This window comes from Crocodylus porosus, unplaced genomic scaffold (assembly GCF_001723895.1).
Source record: "Crocodylus porosus isolate Cpor-Errol unplaced genomic scaffold, CroPor_comp1, whole genome shotgun sequence".
NCBI classification, from domain to species: Eukaryota; Metazoa; Chordata; order Crocodylia; family Crocodylidae; genus Crocodylus; species Crocodylus porosus.
This window is the reverse complement of record NW_017728918.1, coordinates 88,895,633-88,911,429: the sequence shown is the minus strand read 5'-3', so window position 1 is coordinate 88,911,429 and position 15,797 is coordinate 88,895,633. Positions and strand designations below refer to the sequence as shown.

The following is a 15,797-nucleotide window of genomic DNA, read 5'->3' as shown; positions in this document are numbered from 1 at the left end:
CCCTTCTAGTGTGCCTGCATCCCCCCACATCTTAGTGTCATCAGCAAATTTGAACAGGGTGCTTTTTACCCCCTTGTCCAAGTCACTGATGAAGATGTTGAACAGTGCAGGCCCAAGGACCAAGCCCTGGGGAACCCCACTGCCCACATCCCTCCAGGTCAAAAATGACCCATCCCCCACCACTCTCTGGGTGTGGCCCTCCAGCCAGTTGGTGACCCATTTGACTGTGTGGGTGTCGACACCACAGTCCCCCAGTATCTTAATGAGAATGGGGTGAGAGACAGTGTTGAAGGCCTTCCAAAAGTCCAGAAAGACTACGTCCACTGCTATCCCTGCATCTGTGGTGACATGGTCATAGAAGGCCACCAGGTTGGTCTGACAGGACCTGCCTCTAATGAAGTTGGGTTGGTTACCCCCAAGTATAACCTCCCCTGCTGACCCCTCGTGGACATGTGCCAGGATAATTCTCTCAAAAAGCTTACCCAGAATTGAGGTAAGACTAACTGGCCTGTAGTTTCCTGGATCTTCCTTCCTCCCTTTTTTGAAGATGGGAAACACGTTGGCCCGCTTACAGTCCTCTGGCACCATGCCAGAGCACCACGAGCACTCATAAAGCCGTTCCAGGGGTCCCGCAATAACCTCAGCTAATTCCCTGAGCACTCTGGGGTGGAGATTGTCTGGACCAGCTGATTTAAATACGTCCAGTTCCTTCAGAAGTTCCCTGACTAGATCCTCCCTGACCCTTGGCCTAGGTGTGCCTCTCCTGGGGCCTGAGGGGGGCCAATCTGGTCCCTGTTCAGGAAAATGGAGGCAAAGAAGTTGTTAAATAGGTTAGCTTTGTTGTCTGGTGTGAAGACCAAATTTCCTAGGGGCTCCACGTTACCTGGTACCTTCTCTTACCCCCTATGTATTTAAAAAAGGACTTCTTGTCCTTGATCCAGGAAGCTAGTCCCAGTTCCGTCTCTGCCTTGGCCTTCCTGACTGCTCCTCTGCATCCCAGAGCAACTGCAGTATAGTCCTCCCTGGTTATGACCCCTCCCTTCCATTGGGTGTGCACTTCCCTTTCAGCTAGGAGACATTCCCAGATGCTTTTGGTGAGCCATGGGGGCTTTTGTGCCTTTCTGCTCCCTTTGATCCATGTTGGGATTACCTCCTTTTGGGCTTGGAGGATCATCTCCTTAAGGTGTGATCACTCTTCTTGGACATCTGGCTCCCCTCCAGGACCTGAGTGCTTCTCTGGCTATTCTCCTTAGCTCATTGAAGTCTGCCCTCCTGAAATCTAGGGCTGCTGCCTTGCCACCTTGCACTGGATGGTGAATTGTAGCGGGTGATGATCCCTGAGCACCTGCAGCCCCCTCACCAGGTCCCGCAAGGCATCTGCCCTGGTGAGGCTGTGCACCTCCTGGGTTAGATGTCTGGAAAGTTCAGGTCACCCATGATGGCCACATCCTTTGACCTCCATGAGCTGACTTAATAATTCCTGGTCTAGCCCTTCGCCCTTGGTTGGGTGGTCTGTAGTAGACCCACACCATTAAGTCTCTTTCTCCTCCACTGCCTTGTATTTTAATCCAGAGGATTTCAGTGTGCCCCTCCTCTGACTCTGTGCTACTTGATGAGGATGTCCCCCACCCTTCCTATCCCTCCTGTACATACTACCTATTGCCTTTGATATTCACTGCCCAGTCATGCATTGGGTCCCACCACATTTCAGTGATCCCTGCTATGCCTGGGAGAAGATTTGCTTCTTGTTAGCTCACTCACCCCCAGTCATCCTAGCTGGGACTTGAACCCAGATGGCAGGCAGGACCGCTGCCACACAGCCACCACTGATAGCACTGCTCTAGCTTTAGCTTTAACATAGGTTAGCTTTAATGTATTTCACGTAGTATACGTAATGTCCAGTAACATTAAATGGGCTTTGCTCTGATTAGAGACTCTTAGGGTGCATCTACATGTCGCCCTATGGCAATGAAGTGACATGCTATATCACCATATGGCATGCTGTGGTGATGTAGTGATAACATGGTCTCCACATGATTGTTAGCTATGTTGCTAGTTATGTTGCTATAGCGGTACACTCCCCCAGTATAGTGCGCCGCTACAGTGATGTAGCAGCAAAATCTACCTGTGTGCTGTGTGCATGGCACAATAATCACCCATGCTGCACCATGCTTTAGTATACCAAAAGGAAATAGTAAAGCACAGCGCTGTAGCAACATTGCCATATGGTGACATGTAAGTGCATCCTTAGTGTCACTGTGGAGGTGGAGATTCAACACAATTCTTCCTGCGCCAGCAGGTCCTCAAGGCAGAAGCCAAAAGGCATCTTGGAAAAATGAGCCAGGGATAGTGATGAGTGGAGGCTAACACTACAAGACAGTGAACATTACTTGCATGCTTGCAGTTAATGCCTGTTGAAGCTGATAGGAGATGTTCTTTAGACATTAGTGGGCATTGGATCATACCCAAAATGTATAGGTAGAAGCTGCTGGTAGAATTTCTGAGTGTAAGATGGCTTATTTTACGTAATTCTATTGGTAGATTTTAACAAGTCTTGCCATAGAACAGTAGAAGCTAAGTTTTTGCAGGTATGCCACAAATTAGCTCTGCACCATTCCCAAGTGCCACTCCAATCCGCTTCCTCTACCTGATCTGCTGCCCTGCTTTTTTCTTCTGGTCTTAATCTCCTGCTGTGTTGCCTGCCCCCTTCTTCATCTGCTGTGAGCGACCTGCAAAGGCTGCCTGTGCTGCTTGTTACACATGTGCTGCAGGTTGGCCAACCTGGTCATAGAAGATTTCAATGTTTTTAGATTGTCCTTAAAAATGTTCTTGGTAAAAATTTAAATAAAATAAGTTTCTATATTATATGTAGACTCCTGACCCTCTAGTCAGAAAGTACAGTGTATATGGTAAATTATAGAAAACAAATGCACCAAAAACCTTGTTTTCAATAAGTCTCATTTTTTGTTTTGTTTTGGTTATTGTTTTTGTTCAATTGTCATGTTACCTTATTAGATGGAGGGTTTTGAGATGGAAATGTTTTCTTTGCCCAGTGACAAACCTAATGGATGATATATTTACTTAAGTGGCATCCTGTTGAATATCCTTAATTTTTGGACTCTATAAAGTTATCCATTACTTTATGATTCAGATTTGATTATTAAATAAAGTCAATATAATTGGCACTCTGATAAATGGCATGCCTATAATGAAGATGAATGTCAGGGAATTGAATTGTTGGAGTGAACTTAAATGCCTCTAAGAATAAACTGGTAGAACTACTTCTGAAGCATTTTGGAAGAGACATGCCTAGGGATGCAAGGCAAGGGTGCCATTTTGGAGCAGGAGGAATAAAGAGGGAAATATTGTGGGAGGATGGTAGGCTGACCAAATCCTTACTATACTCTGGTGGAGGGTGGAAATATAACATGGAATTCTTTAAAATTGTTCCTGTTTCATCTAGAATGCATTTAGTCAGATTAGGCAAGTGTGAAGCACTTCAGGCCTGTCTCCTCACTTTTGGGAACATTTTGAGGCAATTGGAGAGCTACAAATGTTTAATTTAATCTAATCTATTAGTGACCTGATAGACTTTTATTGCCTAGGCAACAGAATATTGACGTGAGTGCCTCTGGAAAAGAACCAGCTGAACAAATGTTCTTATGAACAGTATGGAGTCAAATCCACTTACTACCAATATGAGATGTTGGTAGTATTTCAACTCATTGTTAATTTGTCGTTGTATGTAATCACATTCATAAATCATTATTTAGTAAGAGAAATGGGAGGAGGGACCCCTTACATGTCCTTAATGATGTATCTTTAAACATATGTATCTTACGTAGGATTAAATGGTCTTTCCTTTTCATATTAAAGTGATTTTTTTTTTTTTTTTAGACTTCACATGCTTCTGTTTTGCCACAGCATTTTCTTCAGCATAATGCAGTCTTCTGATGTTTTTTCTCCTCACTAATTGCAGTGACTCTGTTGATAATGTTGAGTGCCATGCCAGTCTAATACCACATCTCATTTAGTCTGCTTTGTTATTTTTAGAACATCTGAATATCAAAAAGGAATTTGGTGGAACCTCAAAAAAAATAAATCTCCAGCAGATTACAAAAAAATATTTAAGCAATTGTATAAAATGTAGGTCAACAACATTTTTGGGCAGAGTGCCAAAAACACCTACAACCTTGACTTGTAAGATGTTGGCATGCCAGGGTCTGGTGGCAGGGCAGCTATGAGGGACCCAATCCTTCCTGTGGCAGCGCAGCCCTGGCCCCTTCCTTCCCATCTGTCCCAAGGTGCATGTGGCAAGCAAAATGCCTTCACTTGCCATGCTCTGGATCTCATGCTAGGGGTTGTCTACCTCAGTATAAAACTTCATTGATATAGATGTACACAGATTTTGTTAGCAGTATAGATACTTTATTTAGGGTTCTGGCTTTTTTCATACTAAAATAGTTATACTACTACAGCCTCCCTAATATTGCAGTTATGCTGCTATTCAGGTGCTTCTAGGTATGGCTTATTCTTCTTTCCCTGGAGCCTTCTCAGCCTTTCCAGTGTAGGTCAGTAAACAGTTCTGAATTTTTACTATGAGTCAGACCTTGGGAACAAAATTTGATATGGGATATTATGGTTAGGAGCAAAGTGTTTGGATGAGATCCCCAGGTGTATTTTCTGTAACTTAGTTGCCGTCCCCCTCCTCACCCTGATCCTTTTAATGTTAGTCCCTCACTCGGGTGATTTTGTATTTCCCTACTGGCTTTGTCATCTTTTTTGGATTCAATCCTAAACATCTACTAATAAAATTCAATCTGTTCTTCATTGGCAATGTTTTGTCACTGACACAGTGCCATTATATACTATGAACATTTAGCCTCTTGCCTGTATTTTTCCATGTTTCTTGCCATAAATAGAAGGAAAACCTCTGCCTTGCTCCTTTTTTACAAAGGGCACAGTAACAGCATGTTTTCTACCTTGGTAGTATGGAATAAAGCAAAATGTCCTTGACCAATCTTACTCATATTCAAATAAATACTGTTGTAGAGTTTGTGACCTTGTAAAAACACTCAAGATGAGTAAAAATAAGAAATTAATAGTTACATCCCTTGCTTCTTAACTTATTTACCTAATTGATTTATACCATCTTATATTAATGACATTTTGGACAGTGACATGAGAGTGTCTGTTATGGCAGTGGTACCTGAAATAATTAAGATTGACCCTAAAACCCTCCTTTGTGTAGGAGGGATGAATTTTTCCTTTTTTTAATTCTTGTAACCCTTTCTCAGGCTACGTGTACCTATATCTGAGACTTCTTATCAGACTTCCTTTCTGGTTTTGACTCTTAGCTCTCACTCTTTCCCCAGGATCTCCCTCACATCCTTTGTGACACTAGAACATCAGTGGGGCTTGGGAATTTTGGTTTCCATATCAGCAGCTTCTGGAGAAGAGTTTTTCTTCAGTGGCCAAGTTTCTTTTGTCTATTCCCTCTGCTTTTTCCTTGCCTGCTCCAGTCAGTCCCTGTATTTATCTCCCAAATATCCCTTGCACCTTGCTCAAGTTCATTTTTCCTCATCACTCAAGTCAGTCCTTGTCTGCTTTCCAGCCCAGTCCCTGTTTTCTGGCCCATCCTGTTCTAGTTTTGTCTTAATTCCAGTGTCTAGTTTCCCTCTCTTTCCTCTTAGCCCCCATTCCCAGTATTCCTGGCACCCATAGTGCTGTATGAATCCACCCCAGAAGTTCTGGCTCTTGTCCTTTCTGCCTTTGAACTGTGAAAGCCTTCCTTCTCCTTTATACCTGGGCCAGGCAAAGGAGGCAGAGGGCATAGGAAAGTGAAGGCCCTAGAACAGAGATCAGGGACTCGTGAAAGGGGTTCCTGGCCTGAAATCCAGTCCTTAAGTTTTCCTTTCATGTACAGATAATTGACTCCAGTCTTTTCTTTTAAGTTGGGGGATATAAGGAGGGAGTTATTTTATAATGGCCAGATGGTTAGAACAGTCACATGGGAACTGGATGTCTGTATTTAAGGTCTTCAGCCTGCAGGGGTTTGGGCTGACATGTACCACTTTCCAGGGAAATGACCGAACCATTGGCTAGGGGATGGGTTAGGTTGGGGTTACCAGCTATCTCTCCTGGTGATGCTGAACCATTGTGAAGCAAAGGAATAGAAAGTTCACAGGACTAGGGCAACAAGTAAGAGGGAGCTCATTTCTCTAATCCACTAATGTGGGTACATTTCAGGAAGTGGAGGCTGAGGGGGTTCTGGAGCTTGTTCTCAGTGCTGTTTTATGCATTTTTCAGCAGCCATTGGATAAAATACATATATAGCATGGGGAGTAAGAACCAGAAATAAGGACTCCCCTTGGCAAGGGAGTGCTCTCCTTACTGCAGAATCAGGCTGCTTCTTGCTTCCTCCTCCTCTGCTCTGTGCATCTTGCACTGTTTTAATGCGACCTAGAGTTTTGTGGAAACAACTAACAATATACATAATATACGTTTTAAGAATTGCTCCATAATATGTTTAGGTAAGAATTACTTAATTAGTTATATTAAGAATGTTCTGCTGAGTTTGCACAGCTAAACGTTTTGCAGTGTTTTAATATAAAATGATTACAACGTGTGGAGTTTTGCAGTTAAGTGGCTAACTACTCCATGCCTGTAACTAAAGTTTTATATAAATCAATTTGATGTGTTTTAGTCTGTTGACATACTAGGAAAAATGTATTTACATAGCTGTTCTGGTGCCACCAACCAGTAAATAAATGACCCACAGCATCAATGTAATTTTTTTTGTAGGAAAATCCAAAAGTATTCCCTCTGCATACTACCTGATGTGGTCTGCTGACTGTCAGTTTATTCTTTGAACTTGATAATTTAGCTTTTAAATCCACAGGGTTAGAGTCTGAATCAGTAAATTAGTGCAGTTGATCATGTTGGAGTTCTATATCTATATAATAATATCCCCTTTTATATTTTAATACCCTACTTACCTGAGACAGACTTGTTTGCAAGAAAGCAATACATATCTCTAATCTTCCAAGAGTTCAAATTTAAGAAGAAATGTAATTTTAAAATTAATTTGTGAACCATACTAATATAAGACACTATCACATTGGTATCAACTAAATGTAGATTTTTTGTGTTTGAACACAGTACATTACGTTTAGTGCACCTAATTGTGTCAGGATAGGAAAACATTAAGTAACCAAGAAGAAAAATCCCTAACTCTCAGACTGATTTATCATGTGAAGATCTAGATTAGTCTCTCTTTCCTATGACATTGGAAAAAGCATTATTGTAATTTCTTTTGCACTGGTTTATACAGTGCATTACACTCCTTTTTAAATCCTTCATTCTAATGCCAAATGTTTAATAAATTTTGGAGGAGGAAAATTCTGCTTTTGAAAAACAAGCTACTGGTCAGAATTATTGGGTCTATTTGTTGTGTAATTTATAGGTTTTTCTTCTTGAAGCATTCTGGAAAACAACAGTTACAGAAAATACTGTCAGCACCTTCCATCCCACCTGGGTATGCTGACTTAGAGAATGTCAGTTTCTGACACGATAACTTGTCACATAAGATGAATAGTAAAGTGAAGTGAAGTAGAATCTATTCCAACCATGCAGGTTCTCCAATGAAACATTTTACTCAAAAATACTTGTCTCTAAAGTAGAGTAATCCTTATAAGGCTATCCAGCTGAAACTCAACATAAACCCAGCCTTAGGCATGTTCAGATACGTTATAACAAAATGTTTAACACAGGATTAACTGGAGATAATTTTGGAGGTTTCATTTTTTTTTAACAGGATGATTCACGTTTTACAGAAGTTATTTCAGAAACTATTTTTGTATGTTAATTTTGTTCAGTTCATATAGGTTACTCTTAAAGCTTTGTTACTGAAATTATATTTCCTCCTATTTTCAGTAACGTAGGATTTTTTTTCCTTGTAAATCCACTCAAAAGAGAATTCAAAGCGTTTTAACACTTTCAGAAACTCCAAACTTTCTTAATAACTTTCTATTAAGTTGCTTTATCTTTTCAGTTTAGTGGTTTGGGATTACTCAGTTTGATCTGTATTTTGTTAATATACCACATATTCTCCTACATAAGGAGAAATTTCCCTTTATTGGAGGGAAGACTATACTCCTCTATCTTTCGCTGGGGATTAAAAAACAAAGCAAAACTGTAAATGTCTAACTGAAATACACAATCAGATCTTTTCCTAAAAACTGTCCTTAATATCAGGGATGAGAATTTCTCATCTGGAGAGTTTTACATGTTGCTATTTCAATGATATTCTAAAAAAAAAAGTTCTTATTTAAGGAGAACATGACTTCAGTGGACCAAAAATTCCAACTTGATTTCATATGTTTCAACCAAGAAGGTACTAAAATTGAATCCTATGCTTTCTTTTCTCTTGGTTATCTTTTGTGCTCCGATTTTTTAAATCAGCTGACTTGAACTAGTTTTAGAGCTGGTTTAGGTATTGAGAAAAATTTCCCTAGAATGGATATTGTTGATCTGTTTTCCTTGCAACGATAAAAACATAATATAAAACCAGTCTAAATTTGGAAAAGAACTATCTCTAACTAGAACAAGAGGAGGAAACACATGTCATAATCATACCAATTTGGATGTGAACTTTTTAAAGTCCGACTGGGCTTTAGTTTCTGTACTTTCTTCCTTCCCCCCCCCCACCCCAAAAAGCAACATTTGATTATAATAAACCATTATGCCTGCTAAACTAACTTTTGTATTGCCAGATATTCCAAGAGGATGCAGAAATGCAACATTAAGTTATACTTATTCTGTATATTTTTAGCAACATAAAAATAAATGTATGTTAGTGTTTATTTAGCTTAAAAATATTATGTATAATAACACTTAAAATGTGATCAAATAAATATTGAAGTAGGAGCCTGAGTTTCTATCACTCTTAATGCTTTGAACACTTCAAAGAAAAAATAGTAGGTGGTTGTCATGAAGCTGAACAATTTTCGTTTTGGCACTGAATTTTATAGTAGTGCTCACTTATGATGCATTTGTTTTAGGTGCATTTCTTTAAGGATCTTTCAGATGCTTGTGAAATATGCCAGAATGATACATATGAAGCAAAGAGAACTTTTATATGTGCAAATTTAACTGTTTTTTATTCTCCTTTAAGAAAATCAATAAAGTTACTTTAAATTTCTTTTTCTGTATCACTTGGACTAAAAACACAATTAGCTTTGTTCCCTTTTCCTTCATTTGAGATTAAAATATAGTACTTTTAAAAGTTACTTGACAAGCTCTTGTTCAGAAAGAATGCTATTGAATAACATCAGACAGTTTTCAGAGCCTGAAAGATTTATATTTATAAAACAAATACCTTTCAGTTGCTCATTACAGAACAAGGGTGTGGTGCCTTTTTTTTTCTTCTGCCTACTCTGATGTCTACTAATAATGAAAACAGGCTTGAAGCAGTTTACTAGCTCTGAATTTCCTGTTGGCTTAACCCTATACTTTTGTGGGCGACTAGAGCTCATAAATCTACTGGGGACTTAAGTCTTTCCTTAAAGCACATTCTTTAATGGTAGAAGGTTCAAATACAATGGAGAGAGCTCCCAGGTTGAAGGGGCTGCTTTGGTGAAAATGTACTAAAATGTGCTACTAGTGTAAGGATGAGAATTAATTTTTTGGGTTTTTTTAAATGGTACAGTCAGAAATTTCCCTCAGTAGATGTGAGTGTACAGCTCATTCCACATATGCATAAATGAGTGTCAACTGAATTTTTAGAGCTGCAGTTTGTCTGGCATTGCACCCACAGATACCCAATAGATGGGGTTGTGGCAGGCCAGTATATACACACCCTCGTTCTTTCTTTGAGAGAGGTTCTTCAAAGTTAAGTTGGGGGTGCTGAGAATCGCAAGCCTATGTTTTGGGAAAGGGTGGTAGGCCTGATGACCCAACTTCTATATTATACTGGGCACGTCTACACGAAACACCCACTGCGCAGTAACCAGCGTTACTGTGTAGTAGCATCCCAGCACAGTTGCCTAGTGGTGCTTATTGTGCAGTAGCTTATTACTCCTGCGCAGTAGTGTTGAGTCACGATTCATACCCAGTGACATTACCGTGTAGCAGTAACTAGCTACTGTGCACTAATAATGAGTTCCTGTTCAGTAATCGTCTTGTGTAGGTGTGGGCACTAATGAGCAAAATGAAAAACTTAGGGTAGCCTTTAGTTCGTGTTAATGCAAGAGCTTAAGACATTTGGTATGTTAAGCCTTTTATACCCTTTGGGAGATGGTTGGCAAACTTATCATTTCCAGCCTAATTGATTCATGCCAGTTTATTTGTTCTTGTGCTGGTGTTCTTTAGCTTAAATGAAGGGTGACCAACCTGCAACATGTGTCATAAGTGGCATGGGCAGCCTGTGTGGGACATGCAGCAGACTGGGGAGAGGGCAGGCAGCACAGCTAAGGAAAGGGTGGGGAGCAGAAAGCAAGGCAGCAGATAGAGCAGAAGGAGGGGGCTGGAAGGTGCACCGTTAATTTGTAGTATATATGCTTAAATAGTTCTTCTCTACTGTTTACCCTTGGTGTATTTATAGAAACCAGTCCCATCACCCTCAGTCTCCATTTAAACCAGGTTGTTTCAGTCTCCTCTCATGAGAGAGGTCTTCCATTCCTGTGACTATCCTGAATATCTTTCTTCATACCTGGTCTAGTTCGAACAAATCTTTCTTGAATATGGATGACCAGAGTTGTTCAGTCTTCTAGATAAGTTCTCAAAAGGGCCTTTTATAATGTTGTTCATACTTATCTAACTCTAGTGAAAATGTCTTTATATATCTTAGAATCACTGTTTTCCTATTTTTCATGTTCACATCACAATAGTGGCTAATAGTCATTCTTTGATTAATACAGCTCCTCCTTTGTCACTTCCCCTTAATCCATTTAAGTTAAATACTTAATGTGAATAAACGTTTCTTTTTATGTTGCTAAAATGTATAGACTGTTAAGTGCAACTGAGTTAATTGTTGCATTTCTGCATCCTTTTGGACAAATCTTAACTTTTACAATTCCAGATATTTTAATATTGCAAACCTCATGGTGTATTATGATAAATGTTGCTTTTAGGTGGGGGGAGGAAGAAAATACAGAAGTTACAGTCCAGTTAGACTGTAAAAATTCACATACCCATGTAATCCCTGAGATTATAGTAAGTACTATTCCAATGCTGAGGGTCATGCAGTTCTCCCTATATGATACCCTGATCCTCTGGTAGTTTAGGATGCCTCCTAACTTCGCATCATTAGTAAATGTCACTTGTATGCACTTTCTGTTAATAATAAAATATTAAATAAGACTTGTGCACACCAGTCTGTTGGGTACTCTACTAATACCCTTCTTTTAGTTCAGTAGTTCTCCATTTAGCATTATTTGTTGTCACTTCTTCAGCCAGTTTGTTACTCATCCTCCACTTATTCTGTGAGTTCTTTTCTACCAAATATGGTTCCCATGTGGGACTATATCAAATAGATTAGATCTAGCGCATTTCATTTGTTTAGTTAATCAGTGATTTTATTTTATCAAAGGAAGATACTGGGTTAAATAATCTGGCACAATACAGGTAAAGCAAAAACCTGTTTAATTTCTGACCTATTTTCTGTTTATGTCCATGTCTTTAATTACTTTTCCCTTCAAAATTTGTTCTAAGGCTTTGCATAATTTTGAGATTAGATTATCAGTTTTATAATTGCCTGAATCAGGTTCCCTGCTGCTTTAGTTCAGGTACTGTTTGTTATTCTTCTGTCATATGATACTGTCTCTGGCTTGATTGACTTATCAGTTTTTGTGCTACTGGACCTGTGATTTCATGTGCCAGTTTTTAGAGGTTGGGGTGGAGATTATCTGACTTCCCTCTTCCTCTTCTTCCTCTTCCTCCCCTGGCCTTGGCAAACTGAATGCTTAAAACTCTTTAGTAAGTTGCTATTGCTTTGATGTGGTCATTTCCATTTTCACAATAACCTTTCTACTTTTGCTTCCATGTTCAACATTATCTGTATTGCCAGTTGAGTAAAATATTATTTTGATTTTTGGCCCATATCTGGGTTACTTCTAATTTCTGTTCCATTCTCACTACATAATGGCTCCAATTTTTTTTAAATGCCCATGAATGAAGAACTTCTTGCTATATGTGTTACTTTTTTTTGCAAGGTCTAATTCTGCTTCTGGCATTTAAACTTCTGAGCTGATTCCGGTACCAACCTTTTCCTCCTTTGTCATTTCAAGTTTACTATTTTTTTTTTCCAGTACATCGGGTACTCTCTGGTCAAGGAAGCCTTTTCCGGGGTAAGTTTCCTTTAGGAGAGAATTAATTTGGCAGAAAGCAAAAGAAGTTACCAGCAATTTTATATATAAAATATATGTGCACAAAGGATTGCAAGCAGTCCAAACCTAGGGTTTGAAAACTGAGACAGTACCGTCAGGTAGAAAGTGTTATGTTGCAGGGTATGTAACAGTGGTTCTCAGCCTTTTAAGACTCAAGACTCCTTTTGATTTACTTTCTGGAACTTAGTGAGGCCTCATTTTTTTTTCCTGTGTAGTTTACTGTCTCACACCTCTGCAGCACCCTCCAAAGCAACTCCGAGTGACAGGGTGGGCAACAGCAGGTGAAGCAGAGGGAGAGCAAGGCAGGGGGTGGTATACAATGGTCAGTGTGGCAAGACTGCCAGGTGGGAGCAGACTGTGGAGCTTTGAGGGTACAGCATCAAACCCCTGAAGGAGGCTGCTGTCTCAGGGGTGGGCAATTATTTCGGCTGGAGGGCTACTTAATGAGATTTGGTGAGCTGTTGAGGGCTGTAATGTGCCCCATCCCCTGGTTGCCATCGTGGGACCAGAAGTGCTGCCCCTAACCTTGGCCACAGGAAGTCCCTCCCCTTTCCCCAGAAGTACGCCTTTGGGAGGGGGGATTGCCATCTTGAAACCAGAAAAAAGACATATACTGAAAAAAAAAATCAGACAACTACTGTAACTCATTTTAATTTTATTTAAAAAAAATTGTCCTGATTTATGTGTTTTGGTAGTGCATCTAGAGGCAATTGCATAATAACTCAGAATACAGTTACTTTTGTATATTGTATATGTGGGAGGGTAAGGAGATGCATGTGGGAGGGTGCGGTTGGGGTGTGGGTGTGTTTGTGTGGTGGGGTGTGGGTATGGTGGGTGAGGTGTGTGGGAGAGCGTGGTGGTGTGGGTGTGGGGTATGTGGTTGGGTGGGGGCTGTGGCAGAGTGTGGGTGTGTTTGGGGGTATGGTGGGGGGCATTGGCTTGCAGAGGGGCAGCAAGGGCTCACACTTATGGAGGGGCCCCATGGACCAGACGGAATTGCCTGGTGGGCTAGATCTGGCTTGCTGACTGTATTTTGCCTTCCCCTCCTGCAGAGGGAGGAAGTGGGTGACAGTGGCCACAGGTGCAGAGGGTGGCAGATGGGACCTGCAGCAGCTTGAATGCTGGATCTATTCCCTGCAGCTCCCTGCCCTCTGCAGCTCTGGGGGCGCAGGAGGAGCAGTATTGCTGGGCTCAGAAAAGTCCTGCACCCATCTGCCTGTAGGCAGTGCATGTCACTTGAGGCACAGATGTGGTCAGTGCCAGCATGCTGATGCAGGTACAGGGTCCAGGCTGTTTGGAGGAGCCAGTGCTTGCATCCTGTCTCGGGGTCAGGTGGTGCAGCACCCTGGTTGAGAAGCACTGCTGTACAAAAATATTGTGACCAGAAATGTAAGACATGACACTTCTAAACATTTTGCAAGTACAGTCTGAATTGCATAAAATGTAATGCTGATGAATATATTTAAATTCCCAGAGCGGATTATTTCTGCTCCCTTAACTGCTTGCTATATTCTTATTAAAAATAAGCAAACAGTTGTTCAGTAACTCACCTAGGAGCCAGGTTTTCAGGTCTTTGTTCCATCAGGTTATATATCGCGTATAATAAAATCTAGTCAGGTAGAGGAATAATTTAAAGTGGTAAAATAAATCATTTAGACTTTTGCAAAAGGTAATTCAGCTTAGGAATGAGGTCCATGGAAGGTATAGTAGATAATAGTACTGCAGTTGCCCTTTGTCACAGCATTACGTGAAAGAGGGCCAAGGTACTTTGCTTTAGTTTTCAACTACTGTAGAATAAAAGCATATACAAGGGTAGTTGCCGAGTAGCAGCTAGTGGATGGTAAGTCCCTGTCCTGTTTAAATCTCAGCTGTTTAGTTTATTTGTCCATACCTTTAAGAAGATTTAACAGATTGTGATGCAAGAGGGGAGGCTGATGTCAAGATGTCTGAAGTGACTGAAATGCTCATTCTGGGAGTCAGATTTGTAGGGATGAACTGACAAATAGTTACTTTGGAGCTGGGCTATGACCAAATTTTTGTGTGTCATTAACTTGGCAGGAGGTACCTGCTGGTAAATAAGCTAGCAGAAGGAGGGTAAAGAAAAGGGCTGAAACTGCCAGGAAAGCTACATGACAAAGACAGTTTTGTTCACTGCATTTTGTTAGGATGTGGCTTTTCAGCATATTAGTAGAAATGCCAGGAGTTTCTCTGGATGATCAGAGGTCTTAAAGCCATAGCTGGGTTATTTTGAACTTGATCTAAAATTTGTTTTAATTTTACTTTACATTTTATGTACAGCGTTTCCCTTTTTAACATTTGGCTATTTGAATGTGGCTCTTGGCAAGATCAGACAGCAAGATCTCTCAGACTGAGCTAATGGGCTGACATGTGGGCTAAATTTGGTTCAAGCTGTATGAAATTGTAACTCGTTAGCAAGTCCAGTTGTTGAAGAATTGTATGTGTGTTCCTTAATAGAGTCAAGACATGCTAATATCAGTTGAGCCCAGTGGCATACAGAAACTTTTGGTTAAGTTATATTTATTTCTGTTTGAACTTTACCTTTCCTCTTTCTCAGAGAATTTCCAGTTAGTTTTAAAAGTTTTAGGGAAAAAAAATTAAAAAGGTTTTTTTGCCTTGGAAAATGATTGTTACAAAGACAAAGAGCAAAGCCATTGTGTTTTAACATGAGATAAGCTATATGTTTGTTTTCACAGATAGAAATGGTTATTGAGACCAGGAGATAGTATCGCAGAGTGGATACTTATGAAACGATATAGAAATCTTGCTTCTAAGATAGTGTTGATAAGATGTATAATTAACGTTTGCACAGTCTTTATTGGATAAGAATACCCATGAGGTTATGCATAGCATATGAGAAGTATCTTCAAAATATATACTAATATGAATCTTTCTAGATTTCTTTCTTGTGCTTCAGCTTCATTGGCTTTAGCTGCTTCATTCTTGCCAGGCTCCAATAATCTCAGACTAGTATTTCATACTTACTCTCCTTGAGATCTTTCAGCTGCTTTTGATACAGTTGACTATGCTCTTCTTAAAATCTTCCTTGCTTGACTTGTGTGACTTGGTCTTCTCATTCTTTTTTGGATTCTGATCGCTCCTTCACTGTCTGTTGGCAGATATTATCATCTCATCCATCTATTTCTATGGGGCTGTGTCCTTATTTGCCTTCTCTTCTCTGCCTGTACTCTGGATAAGCTCATTAGTAAACAAAAATTCAGGTTCCTGTTCTTTGCAGATGGTTCTCAGACTTACCTGCTTTTGCTTAAGCTAAAATTTTGGCTTGGCTTTCTGATATTTACTCGCCAGGTTTGCTAAAATAGAACTCTTAACTTTCCCCTCCTACCCTTCCACTTTTCTTGTTTGCTGTGGATGACCTAATACTCTAGCCTG

General features: G+C 40.2%; 1 protein-coding gene across 6 annotated transcripts in view; it reads left to right on the top strand.

Moving 5' to 3' along the window:
- The window catches only part of CDK19 (cyclin dependent kinase 19), a 211,018-nt gene that overhangs the window by 73,044 nt on the left and 122,177 nt on the right, over positions 1-15,797 (top strand). The window lies entirely within an intron of this gene.